Genomic DNA, 22,372 nt, shown 5'->3' on the forward strand with positions numbered 1-22,372 from the left:
CTTTTCCTGCGCCCAGGCCAGGTTGCAAATTAGGTAACTTCTTATCATAATTACCTAGTCAGCCTTAATGGCTTCACACACTCCCCTCAGTCTCTCTGGTCCTGCAGGGCCGCTTTTCAATTGTTAAAACAGCTGCTGAGTTTCAAACCCGAGGAGGCTCGGAGTGCGCAGAGGGGGAAGCGCTCCCCGGCTGAAGGCTGTGGTAGGCAGGCGGCCGGGTGAAAAGTGGGACAGGAATGCACAGTTTGCACACTCTGCTTCCGCCTCCAACCTCTCCATTTAGCTCGTCTCCCCACCCCGCCCTCAAATCAACCCGAGTTCCCCCTTATTGTGCACCCAGGTCTCCCAGACAGGGCGATGGTCCCGTTATGCGTCTCTCTGGGTTTCGTAGCTTTGAGGGGGTCTCGGTGGGCCTCCCTCTGCTTCCCCGCGGCTGTCTGGGAGGTACGGAGGGGAGTACGCCTCCCGCGACGCCGCCCGCGAGGGTCCGTTTGGGAGGGGGGGGGAGGGTGTGTGTGTGCGTGTGTGTGTACGCGCGCGCGCGCGCGCACGCGGTGGCGCGCAGCGGGAGGGAGGGAGGAACGGAGCGGGAGGCAGCGGGCAGAGAGGGAGGGGGCGGGCGGGCAACGGTGGGGCGGGAGGGGGAGCGGCTCCGGGCTTCAGCAGTGACACTCGGGAGAGATCACACACTCCCAGCTCCGAGCCGCGAGAGAGCGGAGCGAACTGAGCCGCTTACACGCCGCCGCCCCGTGCGCCCAGCTCTCCCCGCGCGGCGCTCCAGCCCGGAGCCGGTGCCCAGAGCGGCCGCCCGTGGAGCCCGCGCCGTCTCCTCTCTCAGCTGCAGCATCCTCCCGCCGCCCGGCCCCCGCACTCTCCCTGCCTCTTAAAAGGACCTTCCGCCGCTCCCTCGCTCTGCCCCGGGATCCCCCCAGTTCTGCGCTTCTCCCCGCGCCACTTCGCAGCAACTTCGGCGGCCGCGCGCCGCCAGCCCCCGCCCGCCTTTGAAGTTTGCAGCGCCGGCCGCAAAGTTGGGACACTTCGGCCCATTTCATTTTTCTCCTTTATCCGCTTCCTCCGCCACCCGCCTCCCACAAGTCCCTCTGGTTCCTGAGTACTGGTGCTTAGCATCTTGGCCGGAGCCGGGGACGTGGCCCCATCACACCTCGGGAAGGGATATTTCCTCTTCCCCGCAGGAAAACATTTTTTGTAAGGTAAGTTGCGAGAGAAAAACCCCCGACGTCCGACGCCTTAGCCCGCCACCCGAGACCTGGCGCAAGAAGCGTTCGCACCCGAAGGCTCGTCTGGGATGGGGGGTGGAGGCGCGCGTCTCCTCACTTGGTGGGGCCCCGCTAGGTTCTCGGTCACAGCAGGGCGAAGGCGCCGGCTCCCGAGGAGCCGAGGGCGTGAGGGGCGTGGAGCAGGTCTCCCTCAGTTCTCCAGGCTGGCTTCGTGGCTGGGCGGCCCCAGCGGTGCTGGGAGGAGACGCAGAGAGTGCATAGGCCGGGGGCACGGGGTCCGGTGCCCAGGGGGCGGCGGAGTCCGGGGAGCCGCCCCCGAGCCCTTATCCCCGACTCGGCCTGGACACTTTCTTTGCCCGCCCGCCGGGAGGGCTGCTGCCTCCCTCCCCTGGTTCATGCCCTCCGCCGGCCGCTGGAGAAAGCCTGCGGGGCTGGTGGGGTCTTGCAGGGCGCGTCTGCGTGTGAGGCGAAAAGCGAGAAGTCAGGACAGCGCGCGGGGCTCGCCCGCCGGCGGGGCGGCGCAGGTTCCTGGCGGGCGGTCCGGAGCCGTGCAGCCCCCGGGGGCGTTGGGATCTCGCCGGCCTCGCCCGGCGGACCCCCCACCGCTCTGGCTCCTCGTTTGTCCTCTGCGTGGTAGGCGAGCATCGTTAGAGAAACTTCCTGGAGCTCAGCGGGGTGGCCTGGGACCCGATCCTACTTTTACCGGGAAAGCAGAGCGGCCACCGAGGGGACGCTCCTTCCCGCCCCAGATGGAGCGACAGGGCATCCGGCCGTAGCACCGTCTATGAGGGAGTCTGGAGCTATCTTCAGGACTGCAGGCGGGGCAGCTCCGACCCTCAGGAATCCGAACGATTGGCTCTAGGTCCCAGCTGTTCTCTTGGGGGCACTTCGCAAACTGCTGAATTTGGGGTGCTGTTTCGTTTCCTCCTGCGCCCTTCCTACCCCTTCCTTGCTGCACACTCCCGCCCCCAGAGGTCGAGGCGGGAGAATTCCCCGCAGCCCCCAGCCCCCGCTCCGCGCGGGTCGCCAAGGCCCTTGGAGCTCACCGCGGGCACGTCGGCGCTGCCGCTGAGCTGTCCTTCGGGCCAGGTCGCGGTTCCTCTCCCGGTCCCCTTCGGGGCGCTGTCCATCTCCTGCTCTGTAAAAGTAGTTCCCTGAAACCACCAAGACCTTGAGCGGGAAATGAACCTGAGAAAATGTTTCTGGGTTGGTTGGTTTGTGTGTTTTTAACAAAGTTCTTTTTAGCAACTTAGTTGGGTTGTAAATGTTTATTCCTCATCCCTCGATCCCGCTAAATCACGCAAAATACATATGTGTATATATTCATTTCGTTGCTGATCGCTCCGAACACGCTACCCTCTCTTCCCCCCGCACCCCTCCTCCTCCTCCCTCGCTTCCTGAACCCTTTTTCTTTTCTGAAGGAGGGAATCTCCGCACCTCCTCCTCTCTTCCTCCCACCCGATCCCTGAGCGCCTGTGAGAACCAGGGGAGTTATCAATGGAAATAAATAGGACCCCGCTCCATTCTCCGCCCCCTTCAAACAAGTAAAATCCTCCCTGGGCTTGCAGAAGTAGAGATAAAACATCCCTCCCGAGGGAGCGGTTTTGAGGATTTGATGGGATTGAATTGTGTTATTATCCTGAAAGACGTGATGGATGGATGCGAGAGCAAATATGCGTGCAGAGCAGAGGGTACTGAGGGCGATCAGTATTTATTATTACTCATTATCGTTTATTAAGAGTGATAATAAGGCCGTAACCCTGGCTGAAGACTATGTTTATATTTGGTTTTAATTTTACGTCAGTCTCTTATTACAGTGGTTTCAGAAAGTGAAAACACCAAAAGGGTATTAATTCCTCACACTCATGCTGCACATGGAATTAATCAATGTCAAAAAGATACTGTCGTTTTACCAAAGTTTTAACCCATGAACTTTTATAAGGTTGCAGTCTTATAAATGTCCTCATTTGCCTCAATCTGTCTCCTTAAAGTTCAAAAAACTTGGCAACATAATTAATTATGGTCCCAATTCCCATTTTCAATCTAAACCTATATTCACGATTATATTAAACTATCCCATCATTTATCCTTTAAAAGTGACTCTGATGAGTTTAAATTCTTGGATGGGGAGCTGGGAATGAGGGCCCCAGAAGTTAGAGAAATTAATACTATTTCAGATTTCTCTCAAAAATCCTTCACTAATTCCTTAAAAAAAAAAGAAAAAAGAAATTACAAGTTTTTTTCTCTGCACAGTTCTTAACTTCAGTGAATCTACTTAATCTTTACCACACACTGGGAACATAACAGCTTGCAGCTTTGTCTGTATTATTGTTTTCATTTTTATGTCAGGCTGTTTTATTCATTAACCTGTATGTCGAAGTCACAGGCTCAGCGTGACAGTAACACTCTGTTTTAATTAGTAGCTATCATAAAAAAAGAAGCTAGAACTCTGTAATGGGCCTAAATTGGTATGAATTATGTGTGGTTTAAATTACGCATTTATTTCAGCAGAAATGAAACCATGAATATAAAACATCTTTTAATCACTTGCAGATACAGCTTTTATCTCTTTAAAATGTAGCAAAATATATAATTGAAAAATACCCTTGTAAGAATGAGGGAAGCCCCCGCCCTCAGCTTATTTGTCCTGGGTTTATTGAACATCCATGTGGTGAAGTATGAATGTTAAAGAGTAAAGAATAATAGCATGCTGAGGGAACGCTACATTCGAAGTAGCCACAGTGGGTCAGTCTTCAGATAACTTAATGCAGCAACTCTTTCAGTCGGCTTCATGAGCCTGGTGATTCAGATTTTCGTTTCCTCACTTGGATTTACTGACCAGGATCTCTGTGTGATAGTGGGGGAAATGTGTTGTAAAGCTCCAACAAATTATTTGAAATAAAGGGGGGAAGGGTAGAAATAAAGCGTAAGCTGTCTGTTATCTTCCTATGTTCATTTTCTATTTAGTCTATGTAGAGGTCAGAAGTTTTATTTTAAAACCGATTGTGTTTTTGTTGTCATTGTTAGGACAGAACTTATTTTGCATTTTGCTATGATGGATGAGCAGTTATTGGAAATGGAACGGTTCTGCCTGAATTAGCAGATAGTATGGGAGTCGTGTGATTCCACATAATTTGCATTGATTGAAATTATTTTAATCCCTCTTCCTTAGTCTTCCCAATGATTATGTGGTTGATTCTAGTAACCAAGCAGGGTTCTCTGACAGTTACTTGTTCGTTGTCTTCTTGTCAGGTGTTGCTTTGGGCACCAGCGCATCCATAGTAGCAGCCTTGTATTAACGAAACTTGCCAGGGTCAGTTGCCATCAGCAAGTCGCCAGAAGGAAGGCATTTCCTATGATCTGTACTGGGTCAAAGGCAAGCGTAACCTGCAAGAATCATTCAGAGTATTCATTTGACCTTGAAATGATATCGAATACCTCTAAGTATTTATTTTGGAACGATTATTCTGAAGAATGTAATTTACTCTTCCCCATTGGTTCACAATCATTTAGCAGAAGCAATAGCTTTAAAAGTGACAGTTGAATAGTCAGTCACACCAAGTCTGTGCTTTGAAGACTGTTTTTAAAATTAAAGTCCTCCAGTATTTAAATACCCCATTTAAAGATACTTTGCAATTTAAGTCCTGAATTTAGGCTAAATTCTGCTTTATTTTCCCACTGTATTACAATGCAAATTGACACCTAGGATACACGAAGTTATGTTTCCACATTGTTAATTTCTACCTAGGAAGAAAAGTAAATACTGCTGTTTGTTGTTGTGGTTAAAGAAAAAAAAAAGAGAATCGTATAGTATGACATGGAAAAACAGAATTGCTAATATTTTATTGAATTACACAGTGGTATATTGACCATAAATTCAGTTATATTGCTGGGAAAACCAGCACCCTTTTAGTGTGAATCTGTGTGTGTTTGGTTGTGCGTACAGACTTATGTATCTATTGCCACTTCTGAGATGACACCTGAGATTTGCTGTTCTATATCCCACCAATGCCCAAACCAGTATAGGAAGCAGGTGGTTTCGTGGCTGCTTATTTCCTAAACACGCTTCTTAAACCCAAAGATGCTATATCTGCACCTTTCCCCTTCGTTTTGGTATTTTACCAAAAACTGCAAACCAACAAATCCACACATTTTAGTCTTTTGAAATATTTGGAACATGTGAAATATATAATTTTAATTCACCCCAAATAAAAAAGGCATTGCTTGCTCTGCATTTTAAAAAGTAAGAGTGAAGCATTTGATCAGTATGGAATAAAAGCAAACTAGCAATATATTTCTGCAGACTTTTCCCTTTGGGATGAAGAATCAGATTTGACCACAGAACAGCTGGATATTGGGTCCTGTTACAATGTCAATTTTTTAAAGAACTCATCAAGCTAGATTTGATTTAAAATTAACTTTAAAATCTGCAGACCTCAAGTTTATAAGTATAGAAACTTCCAAAATTACATGTTATTACTCCTTCAATAAGTTCCGGATCCTTTGGAAACTGATTTATTTTAGTAAGTTGGTGAATAGTTTTTGGTTTTCATTTGTTAATTTTTTCCTGTAGCAAATTTGGACATGACATATATTTAATGTTTCATATATCTCTCTGAAGTATTTATTTTTAGTTTCACTTGTAAAAACTCTGAAATGAATCTTTTCTTTGAAAAAGAAAAATGTGGCAGAATGCATATGGTTATCAAATATCTCTTTAAATTATTCTTTTGAAAGAATTTGCTGCCTTTTATATAGTTATGAGAAAAGAAAAAACATTTTTAGAAGTAACGGGGTTATATAAAGCTTGGAAGGAACACAACAAAAAACATGATTACACATGATTGAAAATCAGTTCATTTGAGTGGGACTCTTACACACTGCCTCTGCAGTGTGGAGACTTTATATATAATAACCAAATAACAAAAAAATCAAGTTATGCACTCGTGTCTGTTTTCTAGTTGGAATGATTTCACACAATAGCACAAGTAGTGGAGACCGACTGAAGTAAATGGTGACTACGTAAGATTTTTGTCTGTTAGTGTTTCTATTCCCTAACATGAAATCAAGGTAAACGCCCTCTTCTTCCAGCTGTGTGATCAAAGAGCATATATTCCACAATCTAAAGACATAGCCAAAAAATATGGGCTATATTCAAATGGGTGTTTTACCAACAACAAAAGATTATCATAAGTACATCTTGTTCGCTGAGGCAGGTCCTTATATACACAGATCTAAGTAAAATATAAGACTGAAATTTATCATTTTCTAAAATAATTCGTAAAAACTGAACCCATAATTAGAAAGATCTGTGAGATGTGACACCTTTTTGATTATTTTTAAAGTTATAGAAACTATGAACAAGTGTTTATATGCAAAGATAGATAATACCATATCTAGACAGTTGACAAAATGATAAACATTGTGGTAGTTACTTGGAGATATTATGTTTAAAAGGGAAAAATCTAATGTAAAAGGGCTTGATTTATTTAGGATTAATTTCTCCAATATAGGTGCCTCTTGGAGTATAGATGGTTACAATTTATAGCACATCGCCGTGAAAAGTAAACCCTAGCAATGCATGTGAACCTAGGAGATGGCTTTGATTACTCTCTTTTGTTCAGGTCATATGTACTCTAAGCCCATAGGCCTTGCCAAGTGTAACATTATGCATTTTATTCCAGTAATAAAATGTGTTTCTGATTAAATTATCAGTCATACCAAACACACACACACGAACATAAATGTACTTGATCCTTCTTGGTTATCTTGTTTAAAATACATTTAAAGGTAAATAATAAATACTAGTATATCTATCATGATTTAAATCTAAATATTGTTCATATGTTGATAGCACTCAGTAAATGTTGTAATTTCATATTAAATTACAGCATTCACTAAAATTCACTGATATTATCAAAAGCTTCAAATAGAGATTGATTCAGAAGTAACTGGATCCTGTAATTGAAGAGATATTTGTTGCCAACAGTGGTGACAGAGATCAGAAACAGCAGTGCTGGCTAAAACACCTGGCAAACGGAGAAGAGACAGCAATCACTTACCTCTTGGCCTCTCCAAGTCTCAGTTCTAGGGCTGATCCTTCAAAATTTGCTAAAATTGCTATGAGGGACTTCCCTGGCGGTCCAGTGGTTAAGACTTCGCCTTCCAATGCAGGGGGGTGCAGGTTCGTTCCCTATTGGGGGAGCTAAGATCCCACATGCCTCAAGGCCAAAAAACCAAAACAAAACAGAAGCAACATTGTAACAAATTCAATAAAGACTTTAAAAATGTTCCACATCAAAAAAATTCTTTAAAAAAATTGCTATGAAAATATATTACTTTTTAATGGAAAAATAAAACTGCCTCTTAAATAGGAGATACAAATTTAACACTCTAACAATTGCAGTAGCAGGATTCGGTACTAGTAGATGAACCAACAGATGGGTCTCCTGAGAGATGGCCTGAGAGGTATTGGGACCCTGCCCCAAATGTCAGTATGGTCTCTCATGGTACTAAAACACCACCTGAAAAAAGATGATTTTTCAAGTAATTTTGTTTTTCAGTGTCCCCTATAAATATGAAAATATCCCCAAGATGGGAAACAGGGTAAGCTGCAATTGGCCAACATCTTCCAAAGATGTTAATGGCTAGATAAAGCCAGATTGAAATGAGGCTAGTTTTAGACAGAATTTTAGAGAGGAATGATGTATATCTTGGGCTCTCTTAGCCTCTCCTTCTGTAGACAACCTACCCTTAGTATGTACCTGTTCTCTTCCTCTGGTAATCAATTCTCAGTTTCTTATACTCTAGTATAAGTTATACTCAGGGCCAGCTTCATGGGCTGCAGTTAGGAGGAACCTCTGTGCTCAGTTGAGTACTCTGCTGTTGTCATCTTGAAATTCTTAATTTATGAACAAGAAATCTTGCATTGTGTCCCACAAATCATGTAAGTCACCTTCATTCTCCTTTGGTGTGAATTTAAGACAGAACCTTAATGTCAAGGAATTGGAAAGGACATTTGAGATTATTTTTGCAAGGTTAGGTCCAGTGAATATTTGATTTAAAAACATGTCTTTAACTAAAATGAGAGAGACAGGATACTTCTTTAAACAATTGAGGTAAAGGTTTCCCATTGCCTCCAAAATTATACTGAGTAGTTATCCAGCTTCCAATAGTGTCAGTCTTGTAAAGCAAAATTCCCTAAAACAGAGTGTCCTTTTCCCCTCATTACAGAACACACGGTGTCTCATTATGATGAAAGGAGAAAATATCAGATGCTTTATTTATATTTACTTTTATGTATAAAGAAGGAAAATGTTTTGTTAATATTATTTTCAATATATCTATTGAAAAAGGCACTCTCAGCATATCAGATGGTCATTGAACAATAAAAACAACATGGCAGAGGTGACAGCTTCTATGACGTAAAAAGACAAAGTAAAAATGACATTCTAGTCAGCTTTTACGGGAAGTCAGCCCTCGCCACAGATTAACTAGAAAAAAATTTTAAATATACAATTTCATCCACTATAATTAATTATGATACTTATTCCAGTATAGAATGCCTTAAGTTATTTTATGTAAATGAAATATATCTATATATTTTAATCAGAATTCTAAGAGATTTGGAGACAACCCATTACAGAGCTAGATGTCTTGAGAGGAGGTGGACAGGTAGCTGGAAGAGCCCTCAATTAAATTAGTCACGATTATCTTCAAGGGTATTCTTAGTTATTTGTACAAACATTTCATAAGTCCTCTGTTATCGATAATTAGATATTATACTCCATTATATTCTGAAATTTCAGTATTTTAAGAGTTAAAAAAAGTTATCTAACCTTCTTAATGCTCTCATAATAATGTATATTGTGTTACCTTTTGAAATTTTTATTTGAAATTTTATTAGTTTTCAGTATATTATTAACTGTGTTAAAGTTGTTTCTGTGCTTTGTATTTCACAGAGTGAATGGAAAAGATTCTATTTACTAATAATATTATAGCCCTTGACTGTTTACAAGGTGCTTCCGCATCCATCGTTTTCTTTCATCTTCACAGGAACTCAGTGAGGAAGTTATTATATCCTCTTTCTCCTGAGAAATCTGAGACTCAGTTTCGGATAAAAGACTTACCGAAACACACACTTTTAAAATAAAGTGATAACTCTTTGATTTCAGAAGGAAAGTTGATAGAAATGTCTAAAATTTTTTAATTTAGATTAATTGCCAAATTAATTTGCAAGGACACAATTTGCTTAGAATTTCTTTAAATATAATGATTCAAAAATATCATTAGTTTAGTCTAAATCCACAAGACTTTAATCGTAAGCTTCTTATGTGCTACATGTTTGTTTGTTTGTTTTGATAATAGTTAACTTATTAGGGAATCTTTTAGGGGAAAATGATTACATTTTCCAGTTTTAAATCATTATTTAAGGTCATGCCTAAACAACTTTTCTTTGAGAATAAACACATTCTAGTTGAAAATAGCACAAAGGTCCAACAAGGATAAATAGAAAAACAATGTCCCACACCTGTCCTTCTAGAAGGTTAAAGACTTTTCTTTTAATAAGGAGAATTTTTGAAAGTGAAATGGGATATCGATTTCTGACTATATGTGTAAGTTCTGGTGTAAACCTGCCCCGCCTCCCCACAATCCCAACCTCTGTTTGCACAGATTCTACCCCAATCACAAAAGGCAAAGTAGTTCATCACTTTGCTTTATTAAATCTACATATAGCCATGGAATCAATTCTTGAAGGCAAATCTCTTTTCCTTTCTTCAGCTCTCCTCTTATGGTCTCACTGACCAGCCGTCCAACCCTGGGTGTTAAAATGCCCTAAGATACGCTATTGGTTGCATCTGATGTGTATGTGTGTGTGTCTGTGTGTAAGTGTGTGTGTATAACAGACAAAGTCTTTAACATACTTTAGAGACAAGTTGTCTGGGAAAGGAAACAATAAAACACTTTCCTCAGAAAGTGGAGTCTAATAAGAAAATTAGGGATTAAAATTGAGTTATAAGCGTATTAGAGACATATAACCTATGATTTTGACACATATTCCAAGTATATGTGGCAGGTATAGTACTGAAAAATCAATAAGCTACAGAATCCCTTTTAAAATTAGTAGTAATTAATAGTACTTCACACTACAGTTATTTTATTATTCCATTAATAATGTGACATTTTTGAGAGGTAAGATTTCAAGTTAGTTCAGTGCTAAGATTTTTTTAAACAGTAATTTCCCAAAAACTTGGATGAAATTTTATTTTTCAATGGAATAATGAGAGCTATTATAGACATATATGATAAGATATTCCAAATATCCAAAAAGTTTAAAGCCCTTTAAAACACAGTGAGGAATAAGTAAGTTCAGACAATGAAAGTATTTATACACACCCCCATATTAACACTTCAGCCACCAGATTCAGCCTATAATTGAAAAAATGTCTCTACATTTAAAGTTTATTCACACTTACAAAGCAACGACCACAAAGAGGGAGTTTGGAAACACCTTTTTCTCTTGGCAGGTTCCGTCTTGTAATGAGCACTGAACACTGTTGACCCCCAACACTCACCAGCTGCAGCCTTTCCTCAATGTTTCCCTTAAAAAGTTTTTAATAAGAATAAAAACCACACCTACCTATACATCTTACTTATCGGGGAGGAAAGGAATGAAATAGTTGTGGGTCTGAATACCCATATTGGGTCAGTATTTTGTGATTTGTCATCTCGCTAATTGTTGCAGGCTTATACGTTTGTATTATTTCATCATAATTTGCTATAAACCCTTTATTAAAAGTGACTGTGAGATCAGTCCACATCGTCTGCCTTTTGACTGTCCTGTTCTTCAGTCATCTCTTAATCCAGGAATAATAATGCAGAACATCTGCAGGGACTGAGCCTAACCCTCAACTCTCTAATCTCAGCGCACGCATCTTAAATCCTTTGCTGGATCTAGTGCCTAAAAACCTGGCGCACACTCACCTTTGAATCAGTTTTAATCCAGCTTTGTTTTTATTAAACAATACTGATGTCCTCAGATAAGGCATATCAAGGATAACAAAAAGAATATTAAGAGTTTCTACTGTCTGTGTGGTTGTTTTTAAAAACACAACATCTTGGCCTTTCCTCCGTGTTTCTAGTCAGTCTCTTATTAAGTAGGAACCTAACCTTTTACCTGATAGATGAGGTAAATAAAGGTAGAATAATCTGATGCTGAAACTCCTTCTCGTATCTCATATCTTGTTTTAAGAGCAAGTCAAAACCTGTATCTTTTGCCATTGAATACAATTTTGCAACTCGTTGGGTAGCTGGATTATAGTATTTGTAAATAAATAGAGCCTTCTTTACTTTAAAAGGAGCACTCATGTGAACGATTTTTTAATCTTATAACAATCCTGGGAGTAATTGTCTTCATTTTTTAGATGGGGAAACTGAGACTCAAAGAGATTGAGACTTGCTCAAAGAACGAAAGCCGATAATTGTTTGGTCAAAACTTCTCCAACCCAGATCTTCTTCCTCTCAGTCCAGTGATTGTTTTCTATTTTAAATAGAAATTTAGCAGCCTTTTAACTGTCCCCAAACTTGAATAAATAAATTAATTCATACATAAAAATTACATGACAGGGGGAGAATGGATAAGAATAAAGAACAAACCAAAAATTAAATTCAAGTTTTTGTAAAAATATTCAATCCTGAATTGATAGGAACCCAAGATGTGGGAATAGTCACCTGAGACACTGAGACAGGAGACAGGAGGGTGAGACAGAGAAAGACAGGAGAGAATCTCTAAATTACTAAATTGTCAGGAACCAGTGTCCTTGGAGTATATTACCTCATCTGTCCGAAGACATGGCTCTAAGTTTATAGTTTGTTTTTGGCCTTGGATTTTAAGGCCAAACAGTTTGAAAACTTTAACTTATTTCTTTTTACAAGAACAACATACTCGCATGCCCTCCTTTTTTCTGGAAATAAGAATAATCTAGGGTTAAACCATTTTGACTCTTTACGGTCCCTGGTATATCTATCTCACTCATCTCTCTTTCGATTACGTTATCGTGAGTACAATTATTTCTAAATCACTGTTTTGATCTTGTCCTGGGCTTTGGCACCGGAGACCCCTTCAAATCCTCTTTGGTAGCAGACAGGCTTTAATGCTGTCATATCAAAACAACTGCCAGGGGAGAGGAAGGAGTAAAGCTTTAGGACCATCAGATATTTGGGAAAATACGGGATTGGGTCCATGGAACCACACCTCTTCCTAGTCTATGATATTTATTATTCTATGGTAATAATAAATAATTTCTTCTTGATAGCATTTATTTACTAGGACTGTATTTGCCAACTCCAGTATGTATCACTATATGAACAAATCAGAAACTTTGGAATAACTTTGAACCTTCTCACAATTTCCCAAATGGTAAATGGTCCACTTGTCCATTATTGGGCTTTAAGATGAACCTAGACATATTCCCCAAAGGGAATAAACCTGCCTGTCATTCTTTTTTTTAATTTAAAGGAGGTAGAGAAAAGAGAAAGCTGTGAAATTGTGTGGATATAATAATAGTTCTCAAGGTAAGAGGAAGAGAGGATGTGGACAACCTCTATTTCACCCATGCTTCTCCCTAAATAGATGTTTAAAATGTTAAACTTTGGTAATGAATGAAAATTAGAAATCAGAAAGTTCAAACAATGAAAATCTTGGAGATGAAAATCAGAGTGCTGATCTTACCGGATTAACAGGATTGGAAGAGTCAGAGCTACTCAAAGTACCGTCCCTGAAATATCAGCACCTCCACCTCCAGGGAGCTTGTTCGAAAGGATGAGTCTCAGGGTCCACCCCAGACCTTTGGAATCAGAGTCTGCATTTTACCAGGGAGGCTGGGTGATTTGTGTGCATAATAAGGTTTCAGAAGCACTAGTCTGTACCACTCCTGTTCTCTGATCAGAATGTATCCCAACCAAACATATTTTACGTGTTTACAGAAGACAGAGGCCCTCCTGAGTAATGCACTATGTTATTCTTACCAGGACATTCTTGTGTTCTTAAGGACAAAAGAAATGCATCCTTATACGAAGTCCCTGCACTGCCTAGCACACACCATCTGTCTGTGGCAGCCACACCAGCAGATGTCTGTGATGTCCACCTCAAAGATTATTCTTCCCAACTTTTTAGGTTTCACACAGTAACTGTTATAAGTTTAGCGCCCATAAAAGTGTCAAAAGCATCCGTAACTTATTTCCTATTTAGCTTGTATTATCTCTTGTGAAGCAGATTCCATAAATCAGCAACAACAGTCAATTTTATTATTTTCATTTCCCTTTATTCGTTACACACTCATGAAACATCATGGGCATCTGCTAGGGGTTGGGTTCCGTGATCAGCATATCACTGTTGTAGAGAGAGAGCATGCCACCCTGGGGGGGGCGTCAAGCATACGTACAGAGAATTCAAAATGGTTTGCAATAGAAGTATGAGCGTGGAACATTTAGTGCACAACTAAATTTCTCTGTGGCTATAGATGCTGGAGTCTTGAAGAATGAGTGGGATTTTGCCACCAGAGAGGGGGCAGTGGTATCCTGGCAAAGGAGGTGGCAGCTCCTCCGCGTGCTGGGAATGTGAGCAGAGTGCGGGGAAGTTGTAGGAAGTGAGTTTGTAGAGTGAGGAGGGGCCTAAAGGACCTCGCATGCATGCCCTTCATTCGGTACTTCATGGGAAGCCTCTGACTTTTTTTTTTAAGCAGAAGAGTGAAACGGATTCCATTGATAAAGGGGACGGTACAGCGCTGTGCGACACGATTGAGCAAAGATGCAGGAAATGAGTGTGAGAACAGTCAGGGGAGATGCAGTAAGTGGACAATCTGAGGCGTTGGCCGTTTGGTTAGAGGAGAGAGAGCAACTTTGAGAGAAGATGCAGCAGGGAGATCGTCAGGACTTGATGGGTAACGGGACACGGGGATCAAAATATCAGATAACGCTGAGGTTCTAGTTTCGCTGCTGGCAGGACCGGGCTGCTGAGGTAATACTGATGTGCACTGATTTCAAGGTAGCCCTTCAGCAGCCTCACCAGGAGCTACTGTGCCCTTTCAGACAGCAAACATGGAAACCAAGGCTCAGAGCAGTTCCGCTTACTTCATCTGCCCACAGTGGCAGTGGTACCCAGGGGTTCCAACAGAGGAAGGAACCCAGATTCAGATTGGAGCCTGACTCCTGAGTCAGGCTTGGCGAGGCCAACCTTGAGCCACTCCACACCGTTGAGGGTTAGGTGCCTGGGAAAGGAAGGAAAATGGGTCTGGAGCTAGCAATCAGCCTCGAGGGTTTGGCCAATAACCACCCCCAACTGCCTTGCACAGTTCAGAACATTTAGGGATTTTTTCTGATGGGAGACATTTCTGATTACCTTCCTCTTCCTATAAGCTTCTTGAAAACAGTATAATTAAGCAAATATTTATTTAGTGCCTATTTGATGCAAGAACTAAAAAAGTCTATGCAGGGGATATAAAGAGTAAAAAAGTAATCTTTGTCTACGGGGCACTTTCTTGAGTAAATTCATGTTATGTAAGCCTCGTGAAGAGCTCTTCTTTAGGGACAAGAAAAAATATAAAAATACCTATAATTCAAGTGAGATAAAGTACAGAAGAATCGAAGTCTCTGGTTTCACCGGAGGACTGTGATTCTGCCTTATCGGCCTCTGATGTCCCCAGGGAACTTACAATAGGCACTTAATAAACACTAGCTCATTTACTGACGGTGTACAGAGAGAGCTCAGATAACAAGCCATCTAAGTAAACACCACCCTGCTGCAATCCTATTAAGAATCTCCCTGGGGAAAGTCAGGCAGCATCCTTCCTCTGTCAGAACACCTCCTACTTTTTAAACTGCGCCTTCGCCCTTCAGTTTAATGGCTTTATCAGATAAATCCTTATTTTACTGAGTCCCAATCTCCTTCCCTATAATGCCGTGCCAACCACTGAGACTAGCTGGGCTAGCCAGAGGGCTTCAATCCCTCTTTTATCTGCTAAGGGGCCTTAAAAATATTTGGTGTCACCCTTCCTAGCACACCCTGGGTTTAACATTGGCCAGTTGTCCCCCACCTGATGTGATTGTCACGGGCCTCAGTGCCTGTCTTCTGGTCCCCAAGGGTTGCCAGTTTGGAGACAAAGCCTCTTGGTTGCTGAGGGTTGAAGTTAATGCACAGGTGAGGCAGATTCCCGGATGTGAAGCCCAGGAGATGAAATAGGTCCTTCCCCTCTGTCTTCCTCAGTTTCCTCATCTGTAAAAGATCCCTTCTAGTCCCAACATTCTGTGTCTTGCCATGGCTTATTTTCTCCATTCACGTCCCTGCTGAAATGTCCCTTCCTCAGAGAGGTCCTCCCTGACCACTCAGCGTAGAATCGCTCTGTCCCCCCAGCTTGCCCCTCTCTGTGGCTCCCCTCCAGCCTCGTCACCAGTTTCATTTTTGTCATGGTGCTACTGCTCTCTGGAATCGGTATGTGTAGTTATTTACTTATTCATCATCTCTCTCTTACCCGCCGAAGTGTAAGCTTTGCAAGCATGAGAACCTCATGCACACATCTTGTTCACTACTGTATTTCTAGATATCAAGCGGTGCCTGGTACAGAGTAAGTGCCCCAAACTGTTTGTTGGATCAGCCAATGAGATCTGCATTTCCATCATGCTTGCTGTCCTAAAAAAACTTTCTGTTCTCATTGCCTTGTGGATGAGTACCGCTTTTTATTACATCACTAGAAGCTCTGTTATAAAACATTTCTTTGATCAAAACTTATGGAAGATGCAGCCCATGTGTTCAGCAGACATAGCTGGCAGAACTACCAAAGGCAAGTTTTTTTTTTTAATTTATTTATTTATATTTGGCTATGTTGGGTCTTTGTTGCTGCGCGTGGGCTTTCTCTAGTTGCGGCGAGCGGGGGCTACTCTTCGTTGCGGTGCACGGGCTTCTCATTGCGATGGCTTCTCTTGTCGCAGAGCACAGGCTCTAGGGGGGCAGGATTCAGTAGTTGTGGCACATGGGCTCAGTAGTTGTGGCTCGTGGGCTCTAGAGTGCAGGCTCAGTAGTTGTGGCACACAGGCTTAGTTGCTCCGCAGCATGTGGGATCTTCCCGGACCAGGGCTCTAACCTGTGTCCCCTGCATTGGCAGGCGGATTCTTAACTACTGTGCCACCAAGGAAGCCCCCAAAGCAAGTTTTAAAACCAGGTTTGTCCTGAGAACAGGAATATCTTTGAACTTGAATAATTTAAGTACCTGATTTTGTTAGTAGGGTAAATAGAACTAAAAAAGCCTTTTAGATTTTGAAGTTCCTTTGAGAAGGTAGTATGTCTGCCCTGAGATAGGTGGAAAGGACATAAATAGTCAAGGTTGTTGCTGATGGATGAGTGATGAGATTGATCACTTTTTAGAATCTTTTGTTCCTGCTACAGTATTTTGCTTTTGTCTTTTAGTTTTATCCTTGCTGTCACTAACACACAAAACCAGTAATGGGCTCATTTCAGAAGATGTAGTGATTATTCAGTTTGGCCCATCGGTCAATCAATATTTAGTGAACACTTAATTTGTGTATTACAAAATATCTGAAATGATTGCTAATTTTTCTCCCTTAGACTCTTATCTTTCAGAGCCTGGCGTCTGTCCTGATGACCCTGCCGAGGTCACATCTTTGCTTTCTCTGCTGCCTTTTCCTGCCTGTCGGTGAGCTCACGGCCTGCCTCTCCCTTGCCCATGCCTGTGTCATCAGCCTCCATGTCATATTATCCCTCTGTCTTGGGATTCCTCTCGTGGTGCTGCTTGCCAGAAAAGTGCCTGGGAGCCTCTGCTACGTGACATTTGGCAGGTGTGGGTTCATCAGAAAGTTCATAAGTTTTATCTAGCCTATCCACTGGGACATAGCTTATAAAGGGGTCTGATCATATATGCCAAATGGCAATGGTTTCTTGTCAAATTTTCTTCATAACTTCTGTATCTGTCTCTCTTCGTTTCCTGCTCACTTACCACAAACAACCCCTTACCAGAACTTTTGACAAATTAGTTGACCTCATGCATCCTTTCCTTTGAAGCAACTACTGGTGTGTGTGTGTGTGTGTGTGTGTGTGTGTGTGTGTGTGTGTTGCCTTTCCCCAGTATGTCTCACCACCTTCCCTGTATCCAGCAGATCCCATTTCCCACCCTGACAACTGAACTCCTGCTACTTCCCACCTTGGCCTGCGCTCCTTTATGTTTCTCATAACACGAAGAGAACACCTTCCTCTTTTCTCCTCTTTTCTAATACTTTATCCAGTATAAGAATTAGCTTTTAAAAACTGCATCAAGATGGCCAGCAACTCAAAAATTATTTGATGCCAGCTAGAAATTCTGCTTGACTTGTCTCATTGCCCTCTGTTTTCTTCCATCTCTTCATTACTTAGGTTTTGTCATTTTATTTTACCTGTGTTACTATAATCAAGGTGTTATCTTCGATTCCTCTCTTTTCCTCACTTCTTACCTCCAACTCACCTGCACGTTCTGGTGGCCCTGCCTGTAAAACATATTCCCAGTCTCTTCACTACTGTCCATCTCTGCCACGAGGTTTAAGCCATCAGCGTGTCTACTGTGGACAACTGTAGTAGCCTTGCCTTCATCTGATCTTTCTGCTTTTACAGAGATGAGCTTGGTTTTTGCTTTGACAATGATCCCTTCCCTAAAACCCATTTTCTACACAGTAGACAGAGTTACACCGAAAAACCATGGACCGGATCACGGTCCTGGCCTGCTTAAAGGGCTTTCCATCACACTCAGGATAGAATCCTAACTCCTTCATATAGTCTGCACGGCTGTGTGTGATCTGCCCTTTGACCTCCACTCTCCCCTTCACCCACTCTGTTCCACGCTGATAGCCTTTCCTCTCCGTAGTGCCCCAGGCGTACTACCAACTTAGGGCCTTCGCACCTGCTGTTTCTCTGCAGGAATGCTCTTTTCCCTGCCATTTGTTTCACTGCTTCCTTTCCTTCATATCTCAGAGTAAATGTCATTTTCTCCAAAAAATCTTCTCTAAATATACCATCTAGAGTGGCCCTCACCACACTATCTTTCACACAGGCTTCTTTTAATTCTCTGCATAGCAATGACTACCAGCCAATAGTGCTTTCTGACTAACGCATCTGTGTCTTGCTATCACCCCCATGAGAACATGGATTCATGAGATCATCCCTGGCCCCAGAAGAGGGCCTTGCGTGTGGCAAGGACTCATTACATATATGTTAAGTAACAAAATAGTGAATGAGTGATACGGACATGATTGGACTCTGGTGTCTGGGTTGTGTAACTTTTGTCTTTATGAGTACATTATAAATTCCTAGGATATTTCTTTTGAGCCCTTATGTCACCCAGTTCAGTTTAGAATATGGAGTCAGTGCTTGGAAAATTCTTATTCTCTTGATTTTTAGCTCTTTTGACCATATTTAGTTTTTGGTATCCTAAGAAATCTATAGAGTATCTTACTGAAAAGTTCCCTTCTTGAATAAAATAACTGTAAAAATATCAAATCTATAATTCATATACTATAGTCCCAACCTCCAGGAGGTCTACAACAACTCACCTCCAGTGTTTTAATGATTATTTCCAAGAAAGTAGAATTGGGTTTACTTGCCAGTAGAATTTCACATTAATATTCTTCTGTGGTGTTACTATGGCTGTGGAAACCCTTTCTCAAGGTTAACCTACAACAGTAACCATTCAATACATGAAATGGATGGACATGTTTCCGTAAAGGTAGGTTGATTTTTCTTTACTTCTGTCCTTAACCTGTTATTTCTTATCTTAGAATTAGATACAGTGGAACCCAAGTTGCATTGTGTCCTTGAGGAACTTAGTTTCTGCCCTATGCTACCAGCTTTTGTGAGAAACAGGCTGAACTAACCCTAGACTCAGGGGCTCACAGCTACAGGGTACCCTGGAGAACACCTGAGCCAACAAGCCATCAACATGAATAGTTCTCCTACCTGCAGTAGAAGTGTCTTGACTCTCAGTCTGTGATTTTTCCACTGAACCATGCTTCTTGACCTTAGGGGTGGTGGGAGACTTTGTGAGGAAAAGAACAGTGATCTTCGAAAAAGTAGCTTGTCTTGAAGAAATATTTGTCCTTGCCTCTGGACTCTTTCTCTGTGATCTTAGGGACGTGATGTGAAATTTTAAGGACCCTCTTCAGAATGCAGTTCCCTGCTGATCTCTCTTTACCTCTGCCTAAGAATACTTTCTTCCTTACTTCTTACTAGACCATAAATACCTCAAGAGGAGAGGATGTCTTGTGTTACTGGCACACCGTTCTGTGTCCAGCACATGGAGGGGGCTCAAATGACATTTGTTTACTGATGCAGTTCTACTTCTCTGCCTCAACTCCCTGACCTCCCCACCTCCATCTCCCTTCCCCAAATCTAGTTCATTCTTCTCCCTTCATCCTACTTCCACTCTGATTCCCATTCTGTCCTCACCAGCTCTTGGTGATTCTTCACTCCAACTCTGTTAAGCACTTACTATCTCAGCTACCCTTTTCCTCTCCGTACGTGTTAGCTTACACTGGAGGGCACTTTTATGCATGATTAATGTCCGCTTGACTCGATGGTAAAGAGTGGGACGGTATGGATGTGTATTCAATATTGTACTCTCAGTGTATTTTTGGCGTGTTTCACACAGCAAGGACTCTGCTGACCGTGACAATTCACTTTTGAGGCTGATATGTGCTGCTGTTAGATGCTGCTGGTACATTGCCATGTTCCATCTTAGCTAAGTTTCTGTTGAGGATGGCGTGTGTCGTTTATTAACTGCTTTGGAGAACATTGCACAGGAAGTCATTTCCATTTTGTTGCAGATCAACAGGAAATAAGGCTTAGTTGCCAAACTAAAGTAAGAAAAGCAAGCGAGCATATTCCTCCTCCCTTAGGGGCTTTCATTATTCCAGGAATCATTAGCTTTCTCCCAAGACAGTGAAAATGAGCCCAGGTATCTCATTGCACCTACAGAGGAAATTTGGAGAGGAGGAGGACATTCAGTGTCTTGTTCCAGCTTTATTTTGCATTATCTTCTAAATTGCTTTTGAATTTATCATATCTTCGAATCACCTAACTAACAGATGCATTTTAAGAGATCTGCTCCTTCCTTTAGTAAAATGAGTGTGGCTTCCTGAATCAAAGACTACTCTCTATCTGTAGTACATTTATTTTGGCCATTTCTATTGTTCATGATTCTTTCCATTGGCATTAATTATGGTAGGAATACAGGGTCACTTCCTTTCAAACCTTATCCTCTTTCAAGCTGTTCTTATTATGTAGGCTTGGCCATCTTTTAAAATTAGAGTGCCCTAGCCTTGGCCCTGCTGTGAACTGCTCACCATGAGGATCAGAGGGAAGGAGATGACAGAATGGAAACTGTATTCAGATCTTTGGCATGTTTTAATTTTACATTGCTTTTTCATACTAATTTAATTTCCTTCCAGAATGAAAGTTGGCAGTCATTTAGAGAAGTAGTAGAGGAGGTTGGAATCATTGCAGCTGAAATGCCTGTGAAGGTCCCTAATCCATAGATTATTGACATAATGAACTCTAAAACCCTTAATAATCATTCCACTCTGTAATGACAGCCTGCATTTAGAGAGCTTTAGCCTATGTGTTCTGTGCCCAAGGCTGGCTCTGCTCTGTTGGGCTATAGGCGTTAGAAATATTGCAGCTCACCCAGCACGGGCAGGAAACCACTCCTTAGCGCAGACCAGAAGCCCTTGACTTCTACCTGCTTCTTTCACCCTTTTCAAATATGGAAACATACCAAACCACAGAATGCTCTATTTCCCTCAAATTTGCAACCATACTAGAGGCTGTTTGTATATGTATAGGAACAACCAACTAATTTCAGTTAACATTTTCATTGTTTGCAAAAGACGGCAGAACAAAACGACTTCTGGGAATTCAGCTTTTTTCATTTTTTTCTGCCTTGAGGGAATCTGTAGGTCCAGGCTGGGCATTCTACTGACAGACCCCACGCGCCCGCCCCGCCCCCCGCCCCCGCCACCTCTCCTTGCTCACAGATCACGCGTCCTGGCAGGCACGCGGGCCATCCCCCCTGACCAAGGCTACATTTTTTTTTTTTCTTTACAGCTAGATCAGATGCTTCAGATTTATTATCAGATGTGGCATGGATGATTCAAACAAAAACAAATGCCCTTGAGTTTAAAAATAGAAGTTAAAAGACTAAATATTTGCACTTAAAAAGGAAAAGAAAATAACAGAAATCTCTGTGGCAGACCATTCCTTGAAATTATCCTCACTAAATTATAATCATACACTTTCCACTCTCTGTAATTAAACATTAGATTTTATTTATTCCAGATGCATTTGTCTCAAGTAAATTCAGAACGCTCCATCCTTCTTTTTGGTCATTGTAAGTTTATTTCATGTTTGTGGCCTACACATGATTGGGCGCATTGGATAGTTTTTAAGTGCATCTTAATGACTATGAATTTTCTTTTTAATGGTATGCTATGTGTGGCCTGTTTATCCTGATGAATCTGATCTTATTAAGTTTTATACCATGTAATGTCTATAGGAGCTCGATGACATTTTTTACAAATACGTTTCACATGTTCTACAAGGAATTTGCAGAATCTTGGTGGTTGGTGGTAAAAGGGATGGAGGAATTTGCTTTGATCATATTTACTCACAGGTATGTAGAGCTGCTGGCTGCTGTTCTAAGAAATCTACAGAACTAGGAAAGGTTGCAATGCCTTAATTTATATGATATCTTCTATTCACAGAGCCTTGGAAGTTCCATGAAAACCTTAAAGAACTTTTTATTTACCAGCCTTGCAAATTTCTTAGATTAGTGAAATAATGTAACTAAACAGCAGTCTATAAATATTAAAGGCAAGCATTTTAATGGTTTGAAATATTCCCTACTCTTAAGACAAGATTCTCAATTTAGGATTTGTGGTTAAATTCATTTAATACATATTTCAAAGTACAAAAAAAAAATTAACCAGATTATTTACTTACTCTCATTGTTTACACAGTTTCAATAATAATTTTTTTTTTTTCTTGTGATACGCGGGCCTCTCACTGTTGTGGCCTCTCCCCGTTGCGGAGCACTGGCTCCGGA

The 22,372-nt window shown here is 41.9% G+C and overlaps 1 protein-coding gene across 1 annotated transcript in view; it reads left to right on the plus strand.

Moving 5' to 3' along the window:
- Positions 1–669: 669 nt before the first annotated feature.
- The window catches only part of NDNF (neuron derived neurotrophic factor), a 38,457-nt gene continuing 16,754 nt past the window's right edge, over positions 670–22,372 (plus strand). The window contains exon 1 of the mRNA XM_032631710.1: positions 670–1,211. The gene's annotated coding sequence lies outside the window, so the exon portion shown is untranslated. The remainder of the gene's footprint in view (positions 1,212–22,372) is intronic.

Source organism: Phocoena sinus, chromosome 5 (genome assembly GCF_008692025.1).
Source record: "Phocoena sinus isolate mPhoSin1 chromosome 5, mPhoSin1.pri, whole genome shotgun sequence".
Lineage (NCBI taxonomy): Eukaryota > Metazoa > Chordata > Mammalia > Artiodactyla > Phocoenidae > Phocoena > Phocoena sinus.